This window comes from Phalacrocorax carbo, chromosome 2, assembly GCF_963921805.1.
Source record: "Phalacrocorax carbo chromosome 2, bPhaCar2.1, whole genome shotgun sequence".
Classification (NCBI taxonomy): Eukaryota; Metazoa; Chordata; class Aves; order Suliformes; family Phalacrocoracidae; genus Phalacrocorax; species Phalacrocorax carbo.
In genome coordinates, this window is record NC_087514.1 from 111885696 (window position 1) to 111895170 (window position 9475).

The window sequence follows — 9475 nt, forward strand, 5'->3', positions numbered from 1 at the left end:
CTTGGACATGTGGCCAGTGTTTAGTCCATCTCCCTCTAGGATGTAGTTCTGCTGGCTTCACATTTTGGCATGAACTAATTTTTTGCATATTCCACAGAGCTGAGAAACTGATAGCAATAAAGGAGCAATCCAGGTGCGGTTCATTCTGATTAAAATACCAAAATATGTTCATTTGCACAAAGAAATGTTGGAGTCTGTTAAGGGGGGGAGGAAGGGGGGAGGGAATGAAAGCTGATAATACTGAGCCAGCAGAACAGCTAAAATAAGACACAAAATATTTTTGATATTTCACGACGGAAGAATTTGCACGCTAGCTATGATTAGCCTTTTCATGAGACCACTAAAGTGTTGGAATATTCTTAGCATGGCCCTGTACACATAGTGATTCAGGAGTCTTCAAGAAATCCTGGCCCAACTTCTGCAGCCCTTTGAGTATCTATTCACTGTATGGCTTCTTAATATGTATTCCAGAACCCTTCCACTGGATGAGTGGCTGTGTCATAGTTACAGTATCATTAATACTGTAGTCTGCAGTCATTCAGTATTTCCTAGTGCACAGAGAAGCCAAGAATAGAATGTTAGTTTTGCCTCTGCTGATTATTTCCTCTCTTCAACACCTGCATTCAGTTGTGTCCTGAAATCACACAGTTTTAAAGATCTTTAGTTGCAGAAAAGGTATTACTGGTGGTTCACGAAATGCACGCTCAGTCATTCCTATTCTCCCTTTCTTGTTCCCTTCATCTTTTCTTGACCAGTAATCATAAACATTCCCTTCGCATGGTGTGGAAGGGAAGGGGAGCTCCATTGCTGAAGTTAACCAAGTCTTTGTATTGATTTTAATAGCGGTTTGGATCATGCCTAAAAAGTATCAGAGACGTTCTTTTTGTCATTAACGTTACAGTTCAGATCAGGAGCGCACCTCTGAAACTAAGCTCTCCGATTGTTCTGATTTGCATTGTAGAGTGGTCTTGGAACACGCAAACTGGATTTGTGTAGGGCGGGACACTGAAATGCGCTGCAGGAGCACACCTCAGGCGCTTCCACTGCTAACGGGCGTTCTGCCTGGCACCAGACTGGAGCTGATCCAAAATAACCTCTCCTTTAAAATACATCCAGTGTGGGTGCCAGGACCTTGACACCAACTGTTTCACTCTATGGAAATGTCCCTTTTGCACCATGCTGCTTCTTAATGGACACGGCCTTCGTCCTTTTGATCTCTGTTTAGAGCTATCTTGTTTAAGACAAGTGCAATTTTATTTTGAATTTTTGTCCCATGGCCCAAGCTGCATATCATAACACAATAAAAACCAGTTTCTAGTATACCCCTCATCCTCTGTTGTGAAGAGTCCCCTGGCACCTTGCCTAAACCAAGTGGAAAAAATGAACTCTAACTCAAGAATAACTCAAGAAATATTTCCATGAAAATGCATGACATTAATTGCTATTCAATTGTTGGCAACTGACCACAGCAAGAGCATCTCTGAGGCACCCGTGATGTTTTAGGGCGTGACTCTGGCTCCTCAGTGTATGAGTGCAACCCGTCAGAGGAGAGTATGTATTGCAACCACCCCACTCCACTGACTGCATAGGAACTTCAGGTTGGGGAGCCCAAGGTAGCAGCAGGTTTGAGTTGCTCCCTGGTGGTTGAAGGCTACAGCAGGCACCTAAAACTGTATAGACAGTGTAGTAGACATTTGCAACGTGGCCCTAAGGATGCAGGTAGACATTGTCCCTTGTTATGTATTAGCATATGTGCCAGTACATTTCTGCATGTAAAATACTTGAGAGAAAAACTGTACAAAGTGTAATTAAGCAGAGATGTAATTAACTGTGTGCTAGTAGTATTTGCATTATGTACCCTAATACAACTGAGAAATCAACTGATACTGACAAGAATTTAATTTATTTTAAAAAGCTAAAGATGGGGTGGATGTGTAGGGCAAAACATGTCCAAAACTTTGGGAGAAACATTGATGTGCAACTTCTTTTCCCAGGGAACAAAAAATACCTGTTCCCTTTTCTTTAGCACACATTTTTTAGCACACAATATATATCTAAAGTATGCATAATTTAACACTGTAATTTCATCTTAGATTCCTGTTGACAAGAACAAATGAACCATGTTCTTTGGAAAAGCACCTTATCACACATAAAACATCTCTTTTTCCTTCAAGATTTCAATAAATCTTCCAGAGAGACTTCATTTTTCTAAGGGACAAAACAGAAAGGGAACAAAACCACTTACTGGTTTTTGAGGACACCCTTCTATTTCAGCCCAGGATCAATTAGCCTGGCATCTGCTGGGTCTGTGGGTACACAGGCCTTTGTGTTGTGAAGTATTGCTGAACTGAAATTAATAGAGGGAGGTAGGATTTCCTGGTATTACTGGTAATTTTTCCTCTTTTATGCCAGCAGCACAACTGTATTAGAATTTATAAGACAATGTTTTATTACCAATGCATAAAGACACATGAAATATATTTCTGATTTAATGGGGTTTCTAAGCAGCAGGATTGAAGGAAAAAAATCACCCAGCTCAAATCCACGGTGTATTCTGGGGGGAATCACTCTCAACAAAAGGAAGGAGCTAGAAGCTTTCTCCTGCTTCCAGTTTGTACCAGTTGTAAGAAATCATAAGTAACAATGACTGAAGAATATGGTAAACTATTGCTTGGCTAATTATCAACATACTCATACTCACCAAGTTTGTAACTGCGTGTGCTTCTGTGCATGTTTGTGTAAGGGATAGTCACGTCTTAGGGACACACTACGCTTGAGGTATATAACTGGCATGCCCAAGTGCAGACTTGGTACGTAGCTCCCACTTTACACAACAGAGAGATATGGCTGCCTTGAGAGGGTGGTGCATGCACTGGTGGGTTGAACATCCCTCTGAATGTGCCTGTTTCTCTCAAAAAACTTGCAGGAGAACATGATGTGATGGCTTAATTTGGTTGCCTGCTGTTAGGCAGTACAACTCCAAGTCTTGGGATTCAGGTAATCTTCATTCTACTCTGTGCTGGTTTTGGCTGGAGTAAAGTTAGTTTTCTTCACAGTAGCTGTTATGGGGCTATGTTTTGGATTTGTGGTGAAAACAGTGCTGATAACACAGGGATGTTTTAGTTACTGCTGAGCAGCGCTTACACAGCGTCAAGGCCTTTTCTGTTTCTCACACCAGTGAGGAGGCTGGCAGGGTACAAGGAGTTGGGAGGGGACACAGCCAGGACAGCTGACCCCAACTGACCAAAGGGATATTCCATACCATATGACGTCATGCTCAGCATATAAAGCTGGGAGAAGAAGAAGGAAGTGGGGGATGTTCGGAATGATGGCGTTTGTCTTCCCAAGTAACCATAACGCGTGATAGAGCCCTGCTTTCCTGGAGACGGCTGAACACCTGCATGCTGATGGGAAGTAGTGCATGAATTCCTTGTTTTGCTTTGCTTGTGCGCGCGGCTTTTGCTTTACCTTTTAAACTGTCTTTATCTCAACTCACAAGCTTTCTTACTTTTACCCTTCCAATTCTCTCCCCCGTCCCACTGAGGGGGAGTGAGCGAGCAGCTGTGTGGTGCTTAGCTGCCAGCTGGGGCTAAACCACAACATACTCTCACAGTTTCACTAATCTGCTCTGATCTTGGCTGGTCCACTCTGTGCGTTTTCCATCCCAACCTTCACCTGCCTTTTATATTTAGAGGTTAAGTTCTACGAGGTAGGAATAGTCTTTCTTTCTCTATCCTTTTCCAGCACATACAATCCAGGGAATATTTTTATTATGTGCACAGATAAATATCAGTTATTCTCAAAATGAATCAATCCAGTCCAGATTCTGAACACTACAAATCAACACACACACGAAGGCTGTGTGGGCAGTTGCTCCTACTACTCTTGCCCAATGCAAGGGCATTTTAATCTGTCAGTTGACAGAGGAACTTCCCATCATCTGTGACTGCCTCCAAACCTGTCGCACATGTCCTGTTACATCTGCAAACAGATACATACTCCCTAAAAACAAGATAGTGGGATTACTGTAGTAAACTGTTGGGTGATGAGATACTTGCATTTGCTTAGCATTATTAGCTGTCCAAATGAAGTTTTCTCATTACTCCATCTGAACTAGTCATGGTGCTTAGCACTCATAGTTTTCTTACCATTTTGAAAAGAGAATCCATCCCTGAATGCTTTCTGCCTATGGAGAAAGTGCAGTGAAGTGACTTGAATGAAAATGAATCAAAGAGTAATGATGAGTTTGCAGTCATTCATCTTGTCATTCAACAGAGCGAGGAGAAATAACATCATTCTGGTAGGTGGCTAGAAATCTGGAAGTTTGAGATTTGAGGGTTACAGTGCAGTTGGTTTATGAGATATTAGAATAGACAAAAACATTATTAGGAGCATAGTTAAAGAATTACCAAATGTCTAAAAGTATAGAGGCACTAAAATGTAGAATACAATGTTATAACAAGCCTGCACAGTTTAATTAGTTTTGGTTTTAAAACATAGGATATGGAAAGCAGTATCAAATTGCTTAACCGATATAGAATGATGTAAAATATGTAGTTTATATGGAGTACACCAGTGCCTTGTAGACAGGTAACATCTTTAGCTGGCATTTGTTGGGATTGAGCTCATTTATGGTATTGTCTTTCCTGAAAAATGCATCCTTCCCACATGCTATTTTACTGCAATAGGTATTTACCACTGAGTGTGGTTTCTTTTTTAGTCTACATGTTATATAACCCATATCCTGATATATATTCAATCAGAACACTTAAGCCTAACAATTAACTCCAAACCAATATCGGTTTAAATGGCTCAAAGTAGAGTCATTTCACTTTTCTGTCATGAAAATAACATTAAAAATACTGCAAAAATATTTTTCTAGTCTTACAGTTCTCTATAATTATTTCTCTCATCTTTTCCTTTTTATATCTCTTCTGTTTTCCATATCTTTCCATTTCTATTGTTCCTATTTTTCATATTTTATATGGTTTCATACTTACTTCATGGTTTTTACACGTCTTTACAGCCTTTCCTCTTGTGTTTCTCTAGCAACTTTCCCCATCTCTTTCCTTCTTTCTTTGAAGGTTTCCTTCTTACTTCTGATGGGAATGTGCTATAGTGGAGTCAGGTACACTGCAGTTTGGCTTCTAGTTCTCAGGCTGTAGCCAGCTTCAGGAGTCACTTCCTCTCCCCATCTCTCTGTTTCCCAATCTGAAAAAAACAAGATAATTAAGCTGGCCTCCTGTGTGGTTGGCTGTAAGACATACTGGTCAGAAGCTCCTTTAAACACAATTATTCTCTTTCTCTATTTCACCTCTTCTCTACCTCAGTTACATCCTTAATGTTCATTATGATTTTCAGCCCCTCAACTAACTCTTAGCTCCGTTCTTCTCCACCTAATCCCCAACAGTAACATTTTCAGTGCAGACATTTAACATATCATGGTTGTTATTTATTCTGCAAGTTACATACCCACTGCATTCACTTTGCCTCTGTCTCAAAGGAAAGCTGTTGCAGCTCTTAAGTGATGGGTTCCATTGATTTCAGCTGACTGGTGGTGCAACACCTGATTTTAGTTATAAAAATGATCAGAAGAGCCTTAGATGAGAGATAAGCAACAAATGTTCTGTAATGAATGGTTATGGTGCCCTATGAAACCTTTTAAAGGGAAAATGTGCACACATGAAGCCAGCCCTCCCATGTTAATTCATGAAGTTATTTGAATTGCAGTCGCTTGTGCCTAGTACCTTTGGAAAAAGACTGAGACAATAAGTATTTGGAGACTATAATGCTAAACATCAAGCAGAAATCAAATATTAGCTATATCTTGACTATGGTCTGAGGAAAAGATATGCCCTGTCTGTGTCAATGTACTTCTACAGCCATGACCATTTGCTACAAACCTATTTTTTTGATGATGTCTGTCTATACAGCCTTTGGCATTGGAGGATCTTAATCACTTTCAGTGTAGGAGTAGGAAACAGTCAAAGCCTACCTGTGTTAAATGCCTCAGCCTGTAGTCTGCTAGTGCCAGAAGTGCTATTCAGTAAGTTGAAAAGTTGTAAAGTTAAAGAAGTTAAGAAAGTTGTAAAACTGGTTCAGACTATATGGCTGTAGTGAAATAAAATGCAGACACCAACATTCTGATGTTACTCTCAGGGACAAAATATTTACGCTCCGTAACCATGAAGATGATGGAGAGTGTGAAGGAAAGATGACAAAACATATTGTATTATTTATGGGTTATAAAACTACAAGCTATAGACTGTATCAGACTAGGCTGTGCTTCATAAAAGCTAAGCAGCACTGGGTTTAGTCTGCCTTAAATGAAAGAGCAGCTAGGATAGATAAAGGAATTGCTTCAGTGCTCACTGTTTGTGATAAACATTGATTCACTTTCCAGTTACACGCCCATTTTACAGCTGTATCACTGCTGATCACTCTAAAATCCCATGGTACTTTGTGAAAGAAGATAATATTACCTCTGATCTCCTGACCATGTATCAGCTCAGATAATCACAGTGACACCTCTTACACATCCTGCAGTTCTAACAGGAACCGCTGGTTTTCACTGACCACCCCAGGCCCCAGTTCTGTGTTCAGACTTACTGTGGGCTGTTATGTAGCTGCTGTTTTCTCTCATCAACAGTTCAGCTGAGGACTTCTGGAAAGATGCAATTCTAAGAAAGTGCTGGAAGCAGGCCAATGAAGATATTGCTAGTGATTTATTTTGATTTTTATTCTTTAGATGAAAAAAAATTAAGACTGGATGTAAGATTAACAGAAAAAAGCAATCCCCAGCCCCCCAAAAGAAAGCAGAAACAAAAAAATACACCAATGCTGCACTGAATATGGAATTCCTGAAATGTTTTCCAAACTGCTATAATTAAAATGTATCAACAGTACGCAAAGTTCTCCCTTGTTCTGTATTAAATCTAGAGTATCTTCACTGAAACAGGTTACTTGAATTCATGCAAGAATATGAATTGCAAATACATTGATCCTTTCTCAGAAAAACCAAGTACCATTCAATTAAATTGAAAAATAATCAGAAATGGAAGAACTATGAAATTACAAAAATGTTATTTTCATATGAATCACAGCATTCCCAGGGCATGCACTGTGAAGCATATTACAGAGTCAGGAATTTAGCAAGATGCAGAAAACCATGACAAAAATAAGCAAAGTAGTAATAATAATGAATTTCTCAAAAGGTCCCTAAAGAAGCATACCAATTTTAATCCTTTAAATGGGGATAAGATAACCTCCAATTATTTGAGAATAAGAGAAGATTTTCTCTGGGTTCAGCTTCTTTTGTAAATGTATACATGAAAGTTTTTTTCGGCAGCAGTTTTTGCTGAATGCACAGAGTGTAATCTAGAGTAGGTGGGCCTGCAGGATTCATGAAGTAATTCCTATTATCTTTTATTCTGATGATAATGCTTGGCCAGTTGCCTTTTTTTCCCCCCCCCCATTAAATGACCCAGTTAAACATTTGTGTATCTAATATGCCTGAGATGGTATAATTAGAACATTTTTAATTATTCAGCACTCAACTCTTATGTAGTAATTTGGTAGGACAGTTCTGAATACTGGAAAAACACCCTGGTCTGAAAAACTTTCTGACAATGCTTAAGCTGCTTTTTCTCATGTATGATCTTAGCCAGTGTTACAATTTTATGTAGGTATGAAGGCTACTACTTGTCTTGGAATATTTGTCTTGTTATGAAAATCTGGCAGTAACCCTATCCTGGAAAAATGATGCAAGTTCATCTATCTAAATACATACATTTGAGCACAATGGAAAAGGTTATTTGTGTTTAAAAATTAAAGTGAATTTTAGGCTTATCAGACATGCTGGACTGTGACTACTTAAACTTCAAGTCCTCTGTTTATTTGCAGAACAGCTATTGTGCATTCCATTATTTTGGAAGTGTTCTTTTCAAGAAGGTCAACTTTTGTGCTTATTCAAGACATGACCAAACCACAGGAGTCAGTATCAAGATCACAGAGACTCCAGTGAGCTCTGGATCAGGGCAAACATTTATGAAAATTACCACAAAAATATTAAACACTACCGAGCTGTGGTATATCACGTGTGCGCAGACCCATTCACAAGATCTGGACTGTGGCAACCTACTTTACATGGGCCATAGTACACATTCTTGCCCAGCAGAAAACATTTCAATACATTGTTCAAGCAAACCTAAGCTAAAATGCCTCTGTAGAAATGCTGAAAACATGTTTTCACATGAATGCACCAAGTCACAGGTAAAGCTCATGATTTTACCTATAGTTACTTCTAATGTCAGTTTTAAAACTAAATGAATATTTAACAGCCAATAATTTTAGGGAATTGTGATCTATCTCGTGTGGAATTACATCATTGATTTACTTCATCATTTTTCATCTCCTTTATAAAAGCTGAAATACAAATATATTTGACTCTTTCAGCTGCGTTAACTTTCCCTAAGTAATACACTTGACATCTGTCTGTTTGGAGACAAACACCGCTTTTTGGCACATACCTTGTACATCTCCTGGGATTCCTAGGTCCATATGTAGTTTTCTCTGTGATCTTAGTGAGGCTGCTGTATTTACTTTCTGCTCAGGTATCTACATACAAGTCCAAGATCATCTCCTTTAGGTGTTACAAGACTGTTTCAGGCACTGCAGCATGACTGATGACAGCTGAAATCAGAAAGTATGCTGTAAGACATCTTGAAACACTGCCACACAGGTTTTATGTAGGAGACATGCTCTTCTTGCTGTAGACCTGAGATTCCCCAGTGGCCAAGTTTCAAACTAGTGCCTATACAAAGGTCCAGGATTAAACCTTGAACATCATACTGCCATTGTACACTGACTCCTGTGTACAAGGAGACTAGCCACAGGAGATGGCCACAAAAGGATGTACAAATACAGTGCAAACATTATAGATAGCTATAGCCTCTTTTTTTCCCCCTTCCACTCTGATCTAGACTAAAAGCTTACTTATGGAGTGTTTCCCTGTTTTGCTGAGTAATTGTTGCTATTGTACCTCCCCCTGCCTTTCTCCCCCAGTTAAATTCAGTCTTTTCCTAAGAGCACTACACCTTCTGAAAAGATGGAACACACATTATGCCTTCTCCTTAGAACTTAGATGTGGAAGAACATAACTAACAGGGTGCATTATACCCCTTCTAAAAAATAGCAGAGCTAAAAGGTGATGTTGCTGTGCTTACCAAGCTTCTCAAGTTCAAACACTATTCCCAGGGGACCAATTTTATGAGGGAGCAAGCTTTCTGCCTTGCACAGCACCTGTGGGTGCTGTGGTGCAGGTGCTACAAGTAGGAGCCCTGGTTTCTTGGTGGTGTGGATGGAGATATAAGGTGGGCTACAGTCTTCCTGTAGGCATCAAGGCATGGTGAGTGGGAACATTAGTGGGGGAATGTTCCTTGGTAGGGGTGCTTGCAAGAGCTGGTTGGCATCCATT

General features: G+C 39.7%; 1 long non-coding RNA gene across 1 annotated transcript; it reads right to left on the minus strand.

The window, feature by feature from the left end:
* Nucleotides 1-1967: 1967 nt before the first annotated feature.
* On the minus strand, nt 1968-6927 carry LOC135312019 (uncharacterized). Its single transcript, XR_010371634.1, has 3 exons — nt 6610-6927; nt 5001-5211; nt 1968-4316 (listed from the first exon to the last, which is right to left on the minus strand). It is a non-coding gene; the product is annotated as an uncharacterized LOC135312019 (long non-coding RNA).
* Nucleotides 6928-9475: the final 2548 nt, after the last annotated feature.